The sequence below is a fragment of the Protopterus annectens genome, chromosome 5.part1 (assembly GCF_019279795.1).
Source record: "Protopterus annectens isolate FY-2018-M chromosome 5.part1, PAN1.0, whole genome shotgun sequence".
Classification (NCBI taxonomy): Eukaryota; Metazoa; Chordata; order Ceratodontiformes; family Protopteridae; genus Protopterus; species Protopterus annectens.
The window spans coordinates 283,535,380-283,556,048 of NC_056736.1; the positions used below are offsets into that span (position 1 = coordinate 283,535,380).

The following is a 20,669-nucleotide window of genomic DNA, read 5'->3' on the forward strand; positions in this document are numbered from 1 at the left end:
GGGAGAGGAGGATAAGCACACAGAAGACCGGAGTGCCAAGCATGAATCAAAAGCACCACTGGGGGCTTTCCCTGTGGGAGGTTCAGAACAAAAAACTCACTGCACTTCGCGTTGGAAAGAGAAGCAAAGTGATTGCAGCAAGGCTGACCCCACTTTAAAAAGATCTGTTTCGTTACTGAAGGATTCAGAGAGCACTCGTAAGGCATCAGAATAGACCTGCTGAGCCTGTCCGCAAGAATGTGGGACCTCCCCGGAATGTGTGTTGCCACCAGAAAACAGCCGGTGGAGATCGCCCACTCCCACACATTCATGGCTTCGCGACACAGGTGACAAGACCTGGTTCCCCCCTGCTTGCTGACGTACCAGACTACAAACATACTGTGTCTGGATGGCAATCGTCCCTAGAGAAAGATAGGCATGGAGAGCTTGCAATGCTAGGAGCACCGCCCTCATCTCCAGGGCACTGATATGTAATTGAGTCTCAAGGGAAGACAACATGCCTTGGATTGTCCTTCCCAAGTAATGTCCCCCCCCTACCTGAGTACCTGAGTAGGGAGGCATCCGTGGTCACAGTGGTCAAAGGGGAAAGCAGAATAAATGGACAACCCCAAACATGATCCGGAGACTGAAACCAGCACAGAAGAGAATCCCTGCATGTCCGAGATATGTGAATAGGGTGCGACAACAGATGGCCCAGCAAGGACTACTGAATCGCAAAGGTCCACTGAAATATCCTCATGTGCAACCAGGCCGTGGGCATGAGGGCGATCATGGCCGCCATGTACCCTGTAAGACCAATACTGCTGTTGGCGATTGAGCTTGAAGGATAAAAAAAAGTTGTTTGAAGGACTGAAGTCTGAGGTTAGAAGAATTTGGTCTGAATGGTGTCCAACAGAGCTCCAATGAAATCTAGAACCTGAACCGGAGTCAGTACGGACTTGTTGGAATTTACGGTTATCCCAACTGGTGAGGCTGTTTGGAGAAGGAAATCCCTGGCTTATCTAAGTCGATGCCTGGAAGGGGCAGAAAAGTACAGTTTTGTACCTACCATAAATGTAGATGTCCGATAGGAATGCATCTGCAGTCCTTACAAATGGGTAGTCCTGTCGTCAGGCAGCCCTTCGGTCGGCCGGATTCCAAAGTCTGGGTCTGGCTTCGGCTGGTGTCGCACTTCACCCGACGTCATAGCTGCAGTTTTTCGGGTATAAAGGCATCAGCCGACGCCATCTTCCTCAGTGTTTCTTGCCCCAGATGCCAGGTGCCCTCTGATGGCTAAATTTGGATAAATGCCAATGTTTCCAAATAGTAGAGAGCAAACACATAAAATAAGCATGTATGTACATATATACAAACAAATACACCATAATAGATCCCCCCAAGCTAGCTGAAGGATGGCAAATACCCTAGGAGTACCACAGAGGAGAAGGTGGGTGGGTAATCCTGACTGCAGATGCATTCCTATCGGACATCTACATTTATGGTAGGTACAAAACTGTACTATGTCCTTCAAGGATGCATCTGCAGTCCTTACAAATGGGTAGAATACCATAGCTAAACTAGGGAGGAGGAAAAGTAGAGATTATGGTGTAGTTAGGATCCCTTGCAAAACAGCAGTGGCAAAACCTGCTCGGGATCTAGAGTATAAAGGTAAATTGTAATGCTTGGCAAATGTATGCACGGAGGTCCAAGTAGCAGCCTCTATAATGTCCTTGGTAGCCACTCCTCGTAAGAAAGCTGTGGTAGTGGCTGTAGCCCTTGTGGAGTGAGGCCTGATGTTCTCTGGAGTTTTCTTTCCATGGTAGGAGTAACAAAATCTAATGCAATTTCCTATCCATTTGGGGATTGTCTGTTTTGAAATAGGTTTTCCTTCCTTTCCTGTTGCATATGCTACCAGAAGCTGGTCAGTTTTTCTATTGGACTTGGTCCTGTCCAGGTAGTAGCGTAATTGCCTATGTACATCCAAGGTATGCAACAGTCTTTCTCCCTGTTCTGTGGGTTGGGGAAGAATGTAGGTAGGTGGATAGCCTGATTTAAAGACACTCTGGATACCACCTTAGGCATAAATGTGGGATTTGTTCTCTGGACACTATCTTGATGGAAGATCAGGAAGGGTTGCACTGCCATTAATGCCTGTAGTTCAGAGACCCTTCTTGCTGAGGTGATTGCCAGTAGGAAAGCAGTCTTCCAGGATAAGTATTGTAATTCTGCTGTTGCTGCTGGTTCGAAAGGGGGAAGTGTCAATTTTTCTAACACAAAGTTCAAGTCCCATGCTGGCAATGGTGGTTTCCTGGGAGGTTTTACATTTTAATTCCTCTCAGAAACTGTCTGAGCAGAGGATGAGAGAAGACAGGAGGATCCAAGCTGTATTCTGCTGAAATAGCTGATGCATGTATCTTGATGGAAGAATAGGACAGGCCTGCATGGAAGAGCTCTGCCAAGTATTCCAGGATGTTGGCTATGTTTACTAGGGGCAGGTCTTCTCCTTTTGCAGTACTCCAAATGAGATATCTTTTCCATTTTGCTGCATAATTCTTTCTTGTTGAAGGTCTACGAGCCTCAAGGATTATGTCTTTAACCCTTTGGGATAAATCTGGGTTAATTGTCCTTATGTAATGTTCCAGGCAGTTAGCTGCAGAGTTTTCAGGTTTGGATGCAGGATGTTGTAGCTGTTCTGTGTTAACAGCAATGGGATCAGGGGCAGTGCCCATATTTGTTCCCGAGACATGCTCCTCAGCAATGGGTACCAATGTTGTCTTGGCCAGTCTGGAGCTATCAGAATGATCCTTGGACGTTCCTCTTTGATCTTCAAAAGCACCTTGTGCATCAAAGGAAGTGGTGGGAATGCATAAGCTGTCAGGCTTTTCCAACTGAGAGATAGGGAGTCCACCTTCCAAGCAAGTGGGTGATACGTCCTTGTGCAGAATTTCTTTAGCTGGTGATTGAGTGGGGATGCAAATAAGTCTATTTGTGGTAATCCCCATTCTCTTGTGATGGCTTTGAAGATGTCCGGATGCAGCATCCATTCGTGGGCATCTGTGGTAGTTCTGCTTAAAATGTCTGCTAGAATGTTTTCTTTTCCCGGTACAAAAATTGCTTGTAACTGAATGTTGTAGCTCAGAGCCACATCCCATAGGTCCAGTGCCAGCCAGCATAGAGGATATGAATGTGTGCCTCCCTGTTTGTTGATGTACCACATAACTGTGGTGTTGTCTGTCCTTATCATCAACTGACCTTCTTGGAGAAATGGTCTGAATGACTGGATTGCCAATTTTACTGCCAGCATTTCCTTTAGATTTATGTGCAGGCGCAGCTGGTCTTGAGTCCATAAACCTTGTATGCACTTGTCCAGCATGTGTGCCCCCCAACCGAGGTCTGAGGCATCTGTTGTGATGGTTTGGCTTGGTTGACTGTTGCAGAAGGGCAATCCTTTGTTTGATTGACAGGCCTGAGCCCACCATAGGAACTCTTGTTTCAGGCATGGGATTATTGGAATTTTGGTTTCTAGGCTGTGCTTGTGTTGGGACCACAAATTCTTTAGGTACCACTGTAGCTTTCGCATATACAGTCTGGCATGAGGGACCAGAATTATGCAGGATGCCATGAAGCCTAGGGCTTGCAGTACTTTTCTTGCAGTTAGATGGTTCTGCTTTGTTAATGCCAAGAAGTAGAGAGGTAGTTGCTCTTGCTTTTCTGCAGTTAGGAATGCCATTTGTTTTGATGTGTCCAGCTCTGCACCCAGAAAAGTTATTCTTTGGGATGGAGTCAGCCTTGACTTTTTTATATTGACTGTATATCCCAGGGCTTGCAGTAGGTAAATGACTCTTTGCAAGTCTTCTGTTAGTTTGTTTTTGTTGTCCGCTTGAATCAGGCAGTCGTCCAGGTAGGGATAAATTTGGATCCCCTGAAGTCTGCAATGAGCAATTACTGATGCCAGGCATTTCGTGAACACTCTGGGCGCAGTAGATAAGCCAAAGGGCAATGCTAAGAATTGATAATGCTCTGATCCTGCAAGAAATCTGAGGTATCTTCTGCAAATTGGTCGTATGGGGACGTGCAGGTATGCCTCCTTGAGATCTAGAGTTACCAGCCAAGACTCCTTGCCCAGCATGGGAAGAAGCTGCTGTAGGGTCAGCATTTTGAATTTTGGAACAATGAGGAATGTGTTTAAAGCGGACAGGTCGAGAATAGGCCTCCATTTGTTCTCTTTTCTTGGTACCAGGAAGAGTCTGGAGTAAAATCACTTTCCTTGCTCCATAGATGGTACCTTTTCCACAGCTCTCATTCTTAATAATTGAGATATTTGCTTTAGAGCTTCTGCCCTTTGAGTAGGTGGTAGGTTTGGCATTCGTCTCTTTCCTGGTAGAGTATGGAAATGGAACCTGTAACCTTGGTCTATAGTTTGCAAAATCCATTTTTCCCTTGTGATGCAATGCCAGTTCTTTGAAAATAAGGTTAGCTTTCCGCCTAAGGGTGCTTCCAGTTGTTCCCTGGTAGGCGGTGCCACATCCAAGTCACTGTGATTGTGTTGTTGTAGTGGTGGTGGCTGCGTCCGTACCTCGCTGGTTGTTACCTTGCCACTGGCGTCCCCTGTAGGCACCCCTGGATTGGTTTCTGCCTCTTGAACGCCTATTCCTGCCTCTCTGTGTCTTAGAGGAGTCTGGAAAGGACCAATTTTTGGAGGGCCAGTTCCCGCTAAACCTTGGAGGTTGAACCTGTAAGAAATCTTTCACTGTTTGTACAGATTTCGCCTTCTCTTCCACATCTTCTTTAGTACCTGCTGTGCAGGGGAACCAAATAAATTGACCTTGTCCATGGGTGCATCCAAAAGCTTAGATTAGACATGGTCTGGTAATGCCTGCTCTTTCAACCATGCATGTCTCCGGATAACTGTGCCAGTCATGGCTGATCTAAAGGAAGCCTCCAGTGCATCATAGCCACATTTTAAAGAATGGTTACTAACCTGCTGTATGTTATGTACCATTTCCTGAACATATTTTTTATCTAGAGATTCTTCAGAGGACAGCTTTTTAGTTAACTGGTCAAGCATAAACTCTTGATATTGAATCATATGGAATTGGCAGTTCAAAGCTCTAGCTGACAAAGTAGCAGAAGTGTAAACTTTTTTACCCCATCTCTCTAAGGATCTGGATTCCCTTTCAGACAGGAGGGGGTTTTTAGCAGATGTAGTTGCTACTGCTTTAGGACCCTGGGAGATAGTCTCTGGATCTGCAAAAGGAGCCTTGTATAAATGGTGGTGAGTGTCCGGGACCCTGTAGAACCTATCGGGCTTAGCAGGGGCCGGAGGTAATGAATCAGGAGCAGTGCAAGCATCATTAAATGCATCATCTACAACAGAAAGAACTGGAGGTATAGCTAAAGGCCTATGCTGTGGCAAATGTAGAAAGGTTCTAAGCCTTTTTCTGGAGTCTGAGAAATCTTGGCCCTGCCACTGAAATTGTTCCCTCATAGCATGCAAGGTTTCCCCAAAGGAAAATTCCTCAAGTGGAGAGGCTGAAGGAATGGACTCTTCAGCATCAGAGTCTTCGTAAGGGGAATAAGGAGCCTCAGGAGGGTCTGTATGTTCTGAGTCATCAGAGGAGTCATCTGTGGATACTGGTTCAGGGGGCTCTGCTCTAGGCCTCTTCTCTGGAGGTGGATGAGAGGCCCTGTCTGGATGAGGCTGGGAGCCACGAATTAAAGAAATGAGATCCTCAGCCAAAGAAAGCATATGGGAACTGGTGCTGGGCCTGTGAGAGGGGGGTTTAACAGGCACCGTTTTGAAGCTTTTGCTGCTTTAGCCCTGGCAAAGGCCTTAATAGACATGGCTGCAGGAGGCCTAGCAGCTCCACGTGCAGGGGTTGAAATATCCAAGGGAATAGTGTCTGATAATTCCTGAGAAACCGCAACAGAAGGTTGGATTTCAGAAGCCGATTCCACCAGGCTAGAAGAGGCCTCGGTAGAAGGCATGTTTTCGGCCGGGGGAAGAACCGATTGCTCGGTTTCAGCCGAAACCGAGACACTCGTGGTTGGCTTAACCACGGTTTCGGCCGAAACCGCGGACCGCGAGTGTCGGTCCTTTTCCCTGCGTTTTTTGGTAAATTGTGAAGTCGGAGGGTCCGACGGCATGATATAAGCAAATTCAGAGCCGAAAAACTGTTCTGCAAATTCTGACCGACGTCTAAGCGTCCGTCGGTTAAAAGAAGCACAGGCTAGACAAGCTGCTACGTCGTGCTCTGGGCCTAAACAAGGTAAGCAGTAAGAGTGGAAATCTTTATGAGGTATTTGTTTCCCACAAGTTAAACAGTTATTCACTTTTTCTGACATCGGCTGAGGCAAGAAAGAGTCCCCAACGGGGTACTTAGCTTTTTAGAAGTCTTCGAAGTAGTATTCGGTATGAAATCTCTGGTTCTGACCGACCGGCACTTGCGAACAGCTTCTGCTTCGGGCGCCACGCGGCAAGAAAGACTGAGGAAGATGGCGTCGGCTGATGCCTTTACACCCGAAAAACTGCAGTTATGACGTCGGGTGAAGTGCGACACCAGCCAAAGCCAGACCCAGACTTTGGAATCCGGCCGACCGAAGGGCTGCCTGACGACAGGACTACCCATTTGTAAGGACTGCAGATGCATCCTTGAAGGACATGGAGCCAATCGTCCAGGTAGGGGAAGACCGGGAAGCCCTACAGCCACAGGTGAGCCACTGCCATCACTTTGGTGAACACCCGAGGGGCTGTGGTGAGACCAAAGGGTAGCGCTCTGAACTGGTAATGACTGGCCCCCAGCCGGAAGCGGAGGAATCTCCGAGAGCATCTGTCCATTTTGATGTGGTAGTATGCGTCCCGAAGGTTGATCGAGCACATCCAGCTGTTCTCCGGCAGGAAGGGCAGGATAGATTATGGTGTGACCATCCGGAATTTTGTCTCAGCAACCGACAGATTTAAGGTGGAAAGATCCAGAATGCATCTCAAGCCCCCCCCGTCGTCTTTGGCACTAAAAAGAATCTGGAATACATGGGGCTGGATGACTTGCTTTTCTAGCAGCATGGCAACTTCCAGTGCTGCCTCCTCCCTTTGCGTGGGTGGAATGTCTGTTGAATGAAGGGGACTGAATATCCTCTGGATATAACCTGAAACACCCAATGACCATCTATGATGGACTCCCAGGCCATAGGGTGTAGCAAAAGTCAGCCCCCGACTGCGTCCAGAGATAAGCAGCTGGGCTGCTACGCAGGTCTGTGTGAGAAAGAATCTTGAGAAAGTACAGTTGTGTACACTTACCATAAATGTACATGTTCAAGTGTATTCACTGTTGCAGTCATCACACCTGGGTCTGCCTGCAGACAACCCTCTGTCGGCCCAAATACCAGAGTCTTAGGATTTCTGCATCGGCTGCTGTCGCTTCTTCCATGACGTCAGGTCGTCAGGGGTATAAAACAGGCAGCCGATGCCATTACATCAGTTTTTCTTGCCCCAAATGTCAGGAGCCCCCAAATAGGAAGCTAGTATATGGTGGGGAACACCACCAGTAAAAACTAAATGCCAATGCCATTAGGAATGGCCATAGAGAGAAGAGAGAAAACCAGGGGGCTGGAGGAAGAGAAAAGTACAGTTTTGTACCTATCATAAATGTAGATGTTAGAGTGTTCACACTGCTGCAGTCATCACACTTGGGTTATCTGCAGTCAGGCGGTCCTGCAGTCGGCCCGAGTTCCAAAGTCTTTGTCCGGCGTCAGTTGCTGTCGCTTCTTCCCTGACATCAGTGCGACGGGTAAAAAAGAGGCAGCCGATGCCATTTTCTTCAATTTTTCTTGCCCCAGATGTCAGGTGCCCCCAAATAGGAAGGCAATACATAATCCTAAGTAAATTACATAAGTAGAAAACAATAGCTACAACTGTAAGCAAATACACCATATAGAAATACATCTTAGAGATTGTATAAACAGGGAGCTATAGATAAAACCCAGGTAAAAAGAGGGGAAGGTGGGAGGGTAACCTGGACTGCAGCAGTGTGAACACTGGAACATCTACATTTATGGTAGATACAAAACTGTACTATGTTCATCGTGTTACACTGCTGCAGTCATCGCACTTGGGTTGAATCCCAAAGCTAAGGCTGGGCGGTTGGTACTAAACAGAGTTTGGAGAAGCTAGTAGGCCCTGCAAAACTGCAGTGGCAAAGCCAGCTCTGGTTTCTGAGTTTAGAGGTAAGTGGTAGTGCTTGGTGAAGGTGTGCACTGAAATATCCTTGGTTGGTAGCCCTCTGAGGAAGGCTGCTGATGTTGTAGCCCTGGTGGAATGAGACCTAATGTTACCAGGTACAGGTTTCCCATGGTGTGTGTAGCAGAAACGGATACAATGTCCTATCCATTTTGAAATGGTCTGTTTTGATATAGGCTTTCCTTGAGATCCTGCAGCATAGGATACAAAGAGCTGATCAGATTTTCTGAAAACCTTTGTTTTATCCAAGTAGAAACGTAATTGCCTTTGAATGTCCAAAGAGTGTAGGAGCCTTTCCCTTTTATTCTGGGGGTTTGGATAAAAGGTGGGTAAATAAATGGTTTGGTTTAGAGCCACACTGGATACTACCTTTGGCATAAAGGAAGGGTTAGTTCGTAAAGAGACTTGTCTTGATGAAAAATGATGAAAGGCTCCGCTGCCATTAGGGCCTGTAGCTCTGAGACTTCGTGCTGAAGTTATTGCTAGCAGCAGGGCAGTTTTCCATGATAAAAATTGTAAATCAGCTGAAAAAGCTGTCTCGAAAAGCAGTAGTGTAAGTTTTTCCAAAACAAAATTGAGATCCCAAGTTGGTGTTGTTGCTTTTTGGAGCGGTCTTACATTCTTAGCCCCTCTGAGGTACTGTCTTAATAATGAATGTGAAAAAATAGGAGGATCTGTGTTGTAATGAGCTGAAATAGCTGAAGCGTGGATCTTTATAGATGAAAAGGAAAGGCCTTTGTACAACATCTCAGTTAAATATTGCAGAATCTGAGGAATATTTGGGAGAAGAGGATTTTGGCCTTTAGCCTGGTTCCAGCTGCAGAATCTTTTCCATTTGTCTGAGTAGGTTTTCCTGGTGCTGGGTCTCCTGGCCTCCAGAATGACATCCATAACAGCTGTAGAGAGAAGTGTTGACTGGTTGTTTAGATAATCTGCCATGCAGCCAGATTTAAAGTCTTGAGCTGGCTGTGTAGAATCTGATTGTTTTGCTGAGTTAGCAGGTGAGGAATTTGAGGTAAAATCCATGGTGGGCCTTGAGCCATGTTCCTTAATATTGGATACCAGTGTTGGCGTGGCCAGTCTGGAGCAATGAGTATCATTTGTGGCCTCTCTAATCTGGCTTTTAGCAGCACCTTTGCCAGAAGAGGCAGTGGAGGAAAGGCATACACTCTGTTCGTGTTTTCCAACTGAATGAGAGGGCGTCCACTTTCCAAGCTAGAGTGTGGTATGTGTCCTTGTGCAAAACCTTTTGGTAGCTTTGGGGGGAGGCAAACGGATCTGTGTCTGGGCTCCCCCATTTTTGAGTTATCATTGTGAATACTTGTGGGTCTAGTTTCCACTCGTGAGGATCCATGACATTTCTGCTTAGTTTGTCTGCCGATGTATTTTTCTTTCCTGGCAGGAATTGTGCTTGTAGTTGAACTTGGTAGGTCAGTGCTGTGTTCCACAAGGTCATTACTTGCCTGCATAGGGGGTAGGAATGTGTGCCCCGTTTATGTATCATCACTGTGGTGTTTTCTGTCTTTATTAGAAGTTGTCCTGGATGTAGGAGGTCCTTGAAAGCTGTTAGGGCATTTTGTACAGCTAGCATCTCTTTTTGATTGATGTGGAGATGCATTTGATCTGCAGACCATTTGCCCTGAATACACTGTCCTGCCATGGGTGCTCCCCAGGCGTAATCCGATGCATCTGTTGTCACTGTTTGCCTGGCTGTGGGCAAGGTGAAAGGCTGACCCTTGTTGAGGTGACATGCCTGAGCCCATCAAAGAAACTCCTGTTGAAGGCAGGGAATTAGTGGTATTATTGTTTCCAAGCTGTGGCTGTGTTGAGTCCATATGCTTTTCAGGTACCATTGTAATTTCCTCATATGCAGTTTGGCATATGGTATTAGTAGTATGCAAGATGCCATGAATCCCAAGGCCTGCAGAACTTTTCTTGCAGGGAGTTGGGTCTTTGTTGCCATCATTTTGAAGTATTGAGTCAGTTGTCCTTGCTTGTCTGGAGTGAGATCAGCCAACTGGGCCATTGTATTTAAGCTGGCACCCAGGAATATTATGTCTTGTGAGGGCACTAGTTTTGACTTCTTTTCGTTTACTGTGTACTCTAGGCAACTTAGTAGGTTTTTTTTTTACAAACGCCAGATGTTTTAAAAGAATGTCCTTGCTGTCTGCTTGAATAAGGCAGTCGTCCAGGTATGGATATATTTGGATTCCTCTGTCTGCAGTATGCAATTACTGGTGCCAGACATTTTGTGAAGACCCTGGGCGCAGTAGATAAGCCAAAGGGCAGTACAGAGAACTGGTAATGACTTGTACCTGCTAAAAATCGGGGGTATCTTCTGCAATTTTGTCTGATAGGGACATGCAGGTATGCCTCCTTGAGGTCCAACGTTACTAGCCAAGCCTTCTTGCCCAGCATGGGAAGAAGTTGCTGTAGTGTGAGCATCTTGAATTTGGGTACTTCCAGGTATGTGTTTAGAATTGAAAGGTCCAGAATGGGTCTCCAGGCTTTGTCCTTTCAGGGAACCAGAAAGTCTTGAGTAAAATCCTTGCCCTTGTTCCTGTGTAGAATGCTCTCATGTCCATGAGTGCTGTAATGGCTCTCATGTCCATGAGTGCTGTAATTTGTCTGAGCCTCTGTCCGTTCATTTGATGGCAGGTTTGGCATTCCTTTTATCCTTGGTAAAGTGTGAAAGTGGAACCTGTATCCTTGAGTTACAATATTTAGGACCCATTTGTCTTTTGTGATGATGTGCCAATTGTCTGCAAAAAGTGCAAGTTTTCCTCCCAAGGGAGCTGCCAAGAGTGATTTGCTTGGCAGTCTGAGGGGTAAGTCATTGTGATCGTCTTCTGATAGTTTGAGACCTGTCTTCTACTCCTTTCTGGGTTGTGGCACCCCCATTGTCGTGGCTTGCAAGAGCCTTGTGGCTGACCTCTGCCCCTTGGGCATCTGAATTTGCCCCTCTGAGGTCTGTCAGAAGTTGGAAAGGACCAGATTTCAGTTGGCCAATTTCTGTTGAAACGAGGGGGTTGGACCTGTAAAAAAAAACCTTGACAGTCTGCATAGATTTTGCTTTATCCTCCATTTTCTTTAAAACCTCTTCTGCTTTCACACCAAATAAAACATCCTGTTGTAAGGGTGCATCCAATAACTTTGCTTTAACATGATCAGGTAAAGTTTATTCTTTTAACCAAGCATGCCTATGAATGACAGACCCTGTTAAAGCTGCTCTGCAAGAAGCTTCCAATGAATCAAATCCACATTACAAAGTACGTTTTCCCACTTGTTCTGCTGCATGCAACAAATCTTGCATTTCCTTGTAATCAGGCTGCTCTGTATGAGTGCTCATTTTTTGTTTTGAGATATCAAATATTGTTGATATTTCAGCATGTGAAACTGGCAATTTAAGGCCCTCATAGCTAGAGTAGCTGAGGTATATACTTTCTTTCCCCATCTGTCTAGTGCTCTAGAATCCCTTTCAGACGGTACAGGATTTTTAGCAATAGAGGTCTTAACCCCTTTGGGACCCTGGAAAATGGTTTCTTTGTCAGTAACGGGGCTTTTATATAGGAATTTATGTGAGTCAGGGAATCTGTAGTATCTGTCTGGTTTGGCTGGTGCAGGAGGTAATGAATCTGGGTAAAGGCTAGATTCTGAATAATCATCCTCCACAATGTCTAACAGGTGGAATAGCAAGGGGTCTGTGCTGGGGTAGCAAGAGGAACTCTCGGAGCCTTTTCTTAGAATCAGAGTAATCCTGGCCTTCCCAGTGGAAATGTTCCCTCATGGTATGTAAAGTTTCCCCCAAAAGAGTAGTCTTCTGGGGGAGATGCTGAAGGAATAGACTCTTCAGCATCAGAGTCTTCATAAGGAGGAAAAAAAGAGTACTCCTGTTCCTCAGAAGAATCTGAGGTAATCGAAACCTGGTCAGAGGAAGCATAGTCCTCCTCCTGTCTAGGCCTTTTGTCAGGTGGGGGATGGGAACCCCTGATGAGGGTAATTAAGTATTCGGCCATCTTAAGCATCTGTTTCTTAGGCATGGGGCCTTGCACTGGAGACTGCTGTACAGGCTTCCTTACTTTTAATGGAGTTTGCAGTTTTGCAAAGGATTTAATAGTAAGTGTAGTTGGTCTAAAGACACCTTCAGCAACTGACTGCCTTTCAAGTGCACCGGAATCCCCATCAGCCATGGAGTCGGAAGGGCCTAAAGATAAAGCCTCTGGAGGCCCTGCAATCTCTGCTTGGGAGTCGGATGCAGGCTGGGGTTCTAAATTAGTGGTAGTCAGGGGCTGCGTAGGTGCCTCACTGAAAACTGGAGACTGGTCTAGCAGAGGCCTTGGTGTCTGGTTTGGGTCTCGGCTGCCTGTCCTTATCTTTGCGCTTTTTATGCATCCCGGTCGTCAGTTGCTCCGACGGCATGGTATAATTAAATTTTCTACCAAAATAATGGGCAAAATCGAACCAACATTTAATAGTTCGTTTGTTAAACCTAGCACAAAACAGACAACCTGTAATGTCGTGGTCTGGGCCTAGACAAGGGATACAATAAGAATGAAAATCCTTATGAGGTATTTGCTTCCCACAAGAAATGCAATTATTAACTTTTTCTGACATTGGACTGAGGCACGAAAAGGTTCCCCAACGGGGTACTTGGCTTTATTGAAGACTTCGGTCTGAAATTTGATTTGAAAATCTCAGGAGTCTGCCGACCGGCATTTGCGAACTACTTCTGGCACCGCGCGGCAAGAAAGACTGAAGAACATGGCGTCGGCTGCCTCTTTTATACCCCTGTCGCACTGATGTCAGGAAAGAAGCGACAGCAACCGGCGCTGGACCAAGACTTTGGAACTCGGGCCGACTGCGGGACCGCCTGATGGCAGATGACCCAAGTGTGATGACTGCAGCAGTGTAACACGATGAACATCCAAGGACTGCAACAGTGAATACACTCTTAACACCTACATTTATGGCAAGTGTACACAACTGTACTATGTTCTTCGTGTTTCACTGTTGCAGCAATCATCACACTTTGGTTGATTCCCAAAGCTGAGGAAGGGTGGGGGCAGTCAAGAAGTGGTAGGGCTGGCTAGTAGGCCTTGCAAGACTGCTGTAGCAAATCCAGCCCTGGATTTAGAAAAGATTGCTAAGTGGTAATGCTTGGTGAAGGTTTGAACAGAACTCCAGGTTGCAGCTCCTAGAATGTCCCTTGTAGGGACTCCCCTGAGAAATGCTGTAGAGGTGGAAGTAGCCCTAGTGGAATGTGGTCTGATCCCCTGTGGGGTAGGTTTCCCATGGTGCCTGTAGCAGAAATGGATGCAGTGTGCTATCCATTTGGAAATGGTTTGCTTTGAAATGGCCTTACCCTCTGGCCCTGTAGCAAGGCTGACTAGGAGCTGGTCAGATTTTCTGAACGGTTTAGTCTTGTCAAGGTAGAACCTGATCTGTCTTGTGCACGTCCAAGGAGTGCAGGATCCTTTCCCCTTTATTTTGAGGGTTAGGGGAGAAGGTTGGCAAATGGATGAATTGGTTTAGAGCCACACTGGACACCACCTTAGGCATAAAGGACGGGTTAGTCCTGAGGGAAACTCTGTCAGCATGGAAAATAATGAAAGGTTCCACAGCCATTAGTGCCTGTAACCCAGACCACTCTTCTTGCTGAAGTTATGGCTAAAAGCAAGGCTGTTTTCCAAGACAGGAATTTTAACTCTGCTAAGCTGCAGGTTCAAAAGGGGGAAGCGTGAGCTTTTCCAGTACAAAGTTAAGGTCCCAGGCAGGGGTGGGAGCTCTCCTAGGGGGCCTTAAGTTGTTAGCCCCTCTCAGGAACCGTTTGATGAGAGGGTGAGAAAATACAAGTGGCTCAGTATTATACCGAGCTGAGATGGCAGAGGCATGAATCTCAACAGAGGAGAAGGACAGGCCTCGGTGCAGCAGTTCTGCTAGGTAATCCAGGATTAGAGTTAAGGAGGGCACTGCTGTGTCCTTCCCTAGAGACAGATTCCAAGAACAGTACCTTTTCCACTTTTCTGTAAAGGATTTCCTAGTACTAGGCCTTCTGGCTTCAAGAATGATGTCCAGCACCTGTTTGCTGAGGGTGTATTAAAGGGATAAGCCAAGCTGCAAGGTTTAGGGAATTGCAAACGTGGATGCAAAATCTGTCCCTCCTGCTGGGACAGCAGAGTAGGAGTCTGTTGAAGGTGCCAGGGTGGCAATGTTATCAAACGCGCAAGATACCAGTGCTGTCGTGGCCAATCTTGGGCAATAAGAATTGCCCTTGGCCTGTCCTGTTTTTATCTTGAGTAGTACTTTTGAGAGGAGGAAAGGCATAAATTGAGAGGTTTTCCCATTGAAAGGATAGGGCATCCACCTTCCAGGCCCTGCTGTGAGGGATCCTGGTGCAGAATTTGCTCAACTGGTGGTTCTTGGGAGAGGTAAATAGGTCCACCTCCAGTGTCCTCCACTTCTGGATCAGAAGGTTGAAGATGTTGGGCTCCAATTTCCACTCGTGTGGGTCTATGAGATTTCTGCTCAAGTAGTCTGCCAGTGAATTTTGTTTGCCTGGCAGGAATTGAGCTTGTAGATGCACTTGGTTGTTCAAGGCTGTGTTTCACAAGGCCATGGCTTACCTGCAGAGTGGGTAAGAACGAGTTCCCCCCGCTTGTTTATGTACCACATAACTGTGGTGTCTGTTTATATAAGCAGTTGTCCTGGAAGGATAAGGTATTTGAAAGCTGTCAGTGCATTCTGTACAGCTAGCATCTCTTTCTGACTAATGTGCAGGAGAATTTGCACGGGGCTCCAGTGGCCCTGAATGCACTTGCCTGCCATGTGAGCCCCCCATGCATAGTCTGATGATCTGTTGTCAGGGTTTGGGCGACAAGAGGTTGAGTGAAAAGCAGTCCCTTGTTGTGGTTACATGCTTCTGCCCACCAAAGGAACTCTACCCTAAGACGAAGTATGATTGGAATGACTGTTTCCAGGTCCTGAGAATGCTGGCACCAAACTTTTTTTTTTTTTTTTTTTTTTTTTTTTTTTTTTTTTTTTTTAAGTACAATTGAAGTTTCCTCATATGCAGTCTTGCATATGGAATTAGCAGAATACATGAGGCCATGAACCCTAGGTCTTGCAGTATTTTTCTTGCAGTTAGCTGGGTTCTGGTGGCCATTTGTTTATAGTTGTTTGTCAGATAGACCTGTTTTCCTGAAGTGAGAAATGCCATCTGGGAAGTTGCGTCCAAGCTTGCTCCCAGGAATACCATCTTTTGACTGGGCACCAGATGTGATTTCTTTTCGTTGATGGTGTATCCCAATGAAGTGAAAAGGCTTTTTACAAATGTCAGGTACTGAAGCAGCAATTCCTGACTGTCCGCCTGAATCAGGCAGCCATCCAAGCATGGGAAAATGTGGATATTTCTCTGCCTGCAGTATGCAATGGCTGGAGCCAGGTACTTGGAGAATACTCGGGGCGCAGAAGATAAGCCAAAGGTAAGTGCAGAGAACTGATGGTGCATAAAACCAGCCCTGAAGCATAGATATTTTCTGCAGGACTCCCTTTATGGGGATGTGCAGATAAGCTTCTTTTAAGTCTAGAGTGACTATGCATCCTTGGCTAGCATAGAAGTAGCTGTTGCAGGGTAAGCATCTTGAATTTTGGTACCACCAGAAAGGTGTTGAGAGTTGATAGATCCAGGATTGGGTGCAAAGAGCCCTCTTTTCTGGGCACCAGGAAAAGTCTGGAGTAGAAACCCTGCCCCCTTTGTTCTACTGGAACAGGTTGAATAGCTCTGATATTGAGCAGGAAAAGTACTTGCTTTGGGCCTCTGTCCACTGGTCTGGAGGTAGGTCTGGAAACCCGTTTGGGGATGGCAGAGTATGGAAGTAGAATCTGTACCCCTGTGATACAAAATGTTTAGGACCCATCAGTCCTGAGTGATGATGGACATCCAGTTTTTTGCAAGAAGGGCAAGTTTTCCTCCTAGAGGCACAAGTAATTGGGCAGGGCTGGGCAGGATAATTGCCAAGTCATTGTGAACTTTTCCCATAAGGGGGTGGCTTACCACACCCTGTTTTAGAGGTGGGGGGACTCCATTGTTTAGATCTCTGCATACCCTGAGACTGTAGTCTGGGTGGCCTGTTTCCCCTGGGTTTGGTCTGAGAAGGCCTGGAAGGGGCTGGAAAGGACCAGTTTTTAGAAGGCCAATGCCTACTGAATCTAGGTGGTTGGACTTGTAAGAATTAACAGTTTGCAAAGATTTTGCTTTTTCTTCCATATTTTTAAGAACCTCTTCTGCTTTGGTGCTAAATACACAGTCCTTATTTAAAAGAGCGTCTAGTAATTTGGATTTGACATGATCTGGGAAGGTTTGTTCCTTCAGCCAAGCATGCCTTCTCAGTACAGACCCAGTGACTGCAACCCTGCAAGATGCTTCCAGGGCATCGAAGCCACACTGCAAAGTATGCTTACTAACTTGGTTGGCAGAATGCATTAGCTCTTGTAAATCTTTATTTTCTGCACAATCTGGAAGTAACACCATTTTTCGTTTAATTAGTTCCATAATATGCTGCTGGTACTTCAACATGTGAAACTGGCAATTCAATGCCCTGATGGCAAGAGTTGCAGAGGTATATACCTTCTTACCCCATCTGTCTAAAGCTCTGGAATCCCTGTCTGAAGAGGTAGGATTTTTGGCTGTAGTAGCCTTAATACCTTTAAGTCCCTGGGAAATGGTCTCTGGATCTGCAGTAGGATTCTTGAAGAGAAATTTGTGGGAATCAGGCACTCTGTAGTACTCGTCAGGTTTCCCAGGGGCCGGGGGTAGAGTATCTTGAGTAACATTGGATTCCATAAAGACATCCTCTACAACATCCATGGACAGGGTATAGCTAGAGGCCTGTGCTGAGGAAACAAAATTCTCTGAGTCTCTTTTTGGACTGAGGGTCATCCTGGCATTCCCAGCAGAAATGCTCTCCTAAAGCATGGAAGGTCTCACCAAAAGAAAAATCCTCTGGAGGGAAGGCAGAGGGAATGGATTCCTCCTCATCTGAATCCATAATCAGAAGGGTCAGAGTCATCGGACTCCTATCAGAATGAAACCATTCTTTGTCTCTTAGCAGGGGAAGACTGGCTTCCCCTAATTAAGGTAATAAGGTCTTCAGCCATTCTAAGCATTTGTTTTTGTGGCATGGGAACTTGAGCATGCGCTTTGGTAGTCTGTTTTCTAGGTGTAGTGCGTACTCTAGGCCTTAGAAACTCAGTAGTTTTAGCTAAAAACAAAGTTGTCGGTTTAATTCGATCGGTAGGTCGGAATACACCCTCCAAAGCCGGTGCCTGCACTGGGCTCCAGACCCATCAAAGGTAGAGACATCCGCAGGTTTCATAATCGAAGAAGCATCTCTCGGCATACCGGACTCCGAATGGGTCTCAGCAGAGGCCTGCGAATCTGTAGAAGCGGGCATCAGGGGCTGCGAAGGCGCCTCACCGAGTACCGATGGACTGATGACTAGCTTAATGGAAGAGTCGTCGGCAGTTTTGGACCTATGCGGTCTGTCTTTATCTTTACATTTTTTCGGAAGATCGGTAGTAGAGTGGCTTATCGAAGCCATTTCGGAATACAGAGAATGAGAGTGAAAGAATTAAGCAACAAAGATAGCCCGACGACGAACGGTTCGGGTGTTAAACAAGGCACAAAACCAACAGCAAGGGAACGTCGTGGTCTAGGCCTAAACAGGGTGACGCAGTAAGAATGAAAATCTTGGAGGTATTTGCTTTCCACAGGCAAGACAATTGTTAACTTTTTCTGACATTGGTTAGAGCAAGAAAAAAGAATCCCCAATGGGGTACTTGGCTTTAGAAGACTTAGGGTTTTGAAACTCAAACAAAAATTTCAGGTAGCGGCTGACCGGCACTTGTGAACTGCTTCTGCTTTGGGCTCCTACTCTGTAAGAAAGACTGGTGTAATGGCATTGGCTGCCTGTTTTATACCACTGACGTCATGGAAGAAGCAACAGCATCCGACGCAGAAATCCTAAGACTCAGGTATTCTGGCCGACTGAGGGCTACCTGCAGGCAGATAACCCAAGTGTGATGACTACCAACAGTGAAACACGAACATCAATATGTTCCCATGGGGAAACTCCCTGGGGCAGAGAAGCGACAGGCTGTCCCTGAGGGACCAGGATGGCTGAATCCGGCCCAGATACAGAGGGAACCCAGACGGACTCAGAGGACCATCTCCACCATGCCAAAAGCACAGGGGGAATGTACCCCTGGAGAGGGAACCGTGGCCGGGTCAGTCACCCTCTGACCCAATGGGTGAACTGGAGCCAAACTTCCAGGAGCAGAAACTCCGAGCGGACCTCTCTGCTTCAAAAAAAAAACTCAGAACCGAGACCTCCACGTCAGATACAACGCCGAGGCCATGGCTCCGAGAGCTGGTCGGCTCCGAATGAGTAGGAGCAGAGCCGCTCAGGCTAATGGCAGACATTGAGGTACAGGATACCATTGGTGCCGACCCCTTGATGCAGAGGAGCCTCTGACCCGAATACTCAAACCAGGGATCCGATCGGAGTGATTGGGACAAAGACAGTGCATGCCCTCAGCTCCAGAGGGGGAGGGGGCAGGCAAGACTCCCATCTGAATTTGTGTGCGGATAAATCTCCGCATCATCCTGTCCACCTCAGTTTCAGAGAGGCTGTGGGTTGGACCTGGAAGAAGCCACAGACAACGGCCTAGAGAGACAGTGAGGGGAAGCTGATTCAGGGAGCGGACTTGACACACCTCGGACTCTGGGGAAAAACAAGGGGAATGGAGCCGGGGAAACCTGATCCAGCTGCCGGGTGGGATTTTGCCAAGGGCTCTGCTGAGGCACAGCAGTCGGGAGACCACTTTTTCAGTCAGTCTTGGTCCTTATACTTGTGCTTCTCTCCATCCTCAGTCCTCTTAGCTGGAGACTGAGTCCCACAGGCCAGGGAGGAGAAAGCAGAAGAGGCAGCCGAAGCCACTAAAGCAGCTTGGGCGTCCGTCAGAGGTGGAGGAAGGAAGACCTTAAGAACGCGTTTATTCATCCTGTCAATCAACGCGGGGGGGGGGAGATTGAACCCTGCACAGATCAAACAGATGGAATTAAGGTGTGGCACCCCTAAACAAACCAGTGTGTGTGTGGCCATCTGCTGTAGAAAGCTTACAGCCACACTCCGTGCACTTTCTAAAACTCGATTTTGGTCTATCCCCCATGTGGGCAGAAGGAGAGACATGGCAGGAAAAGGAGGGAAGGAAAAGAGGGAAAGTTTTTTTTTTTAATAAACAGATAACTGATGCCTGAGAGCTAAATCAAATACAGAAACATGAAAAGGGGGAAACAGAAGTGTGAAGATAAACAGTCAAGAATAAGCCACAAACTTACCCAAAAAGTTGCTTAGAACCCAGACCACAATGCAAACACTAACGAGGCAAACGAGATCTGAAGGGAGGAAGGAGACAGGGGCATTATGGGTAGGGGAGGAGCTTGGAGCTCAGATGATGGAAAATGCGGCAGAGTTGGATCTGTCCCGGATCAGAGTACCCACAGGTTGAAGAGCATCTTAGGGGTTTTCAATTAGAGTAGCACAAAAGTCTACTGCCAAAAGGGTCAATCAATGATGTAAACAAGGTATTTAAAGATTACATGCAAAACAAAACTCCCAAACGGTGTACTTATTTTCTCTGGAACTCACCTAGAAGGTATACCAACTCCTTTACTGCAACCAAGACAAAAAAAAAAAAAAAAAAAAAAAAACAAACCTTAAGCAAACTTTTCTTTTAAGCCACAAAATGGCATGATGCCTGGGTTATTAGATGCTCTCAGCTCAGTAGGAATGTCTGCTAAAGCTCTGAAAGATTGACTGAAAAGGCAGATGTCAGCTATTTATGAAGCACCACTGACCCCCTTTGCGAAGATGCATATTTTGAAGTATTCACTGTTTGCAATGAACTACCACATTTGTTTTATGGGATCATACCATATGGCATGCTAATAACCTACACATTTAAAATCTCATGTAGAAACACAGACCATTAAATTGTTACAGCTGTACAGGGATGGCAGCAATGAATTCAAAACATAAAACAGACATTTAAATCACAATAAAGTCCAGGCCTGGTAGCTACTGCTCTCACTCCAGGAAATGGAAACTAATGGCCATTAATTCCCATATTGCCTTTAATAAACTATCCCTTTAACAAAAACCTCCAACATATCAAGTAAAAATGTGATTTCCCTTAATTGCTACCAGTGAAAAGACCATCTGTACATTAGATGTAAAATCCGTAGATTTAAGCATTATTCAACTACATACAATGCTTGAAAATGTATATGCATTATGACCCAACCAATTAGCACCTCACTACTAGCCAAGTGTTTTAACCTTGACATACTCCAAGACCTAATCACTACAATAAAACTATGACACTCCAATATACT

The 20,669-nt window shown here is 46.3% G+C and overlaps 1 protein-coding gene across 1 annotated transcript in view; it reads right to left on the bottom strand.

Annotated features, from left to right (window-relative positions):
* The window catches only part of LOC122803149 (putative RNA-binding protein Luc7-like 1), a 1,029,881-nt gene that overhangs the window by 99,426 nt on the left and 909,786 nt on the right, over window positions 1–20,669 (bottom strand). The window lies entirely within an intron of this gene.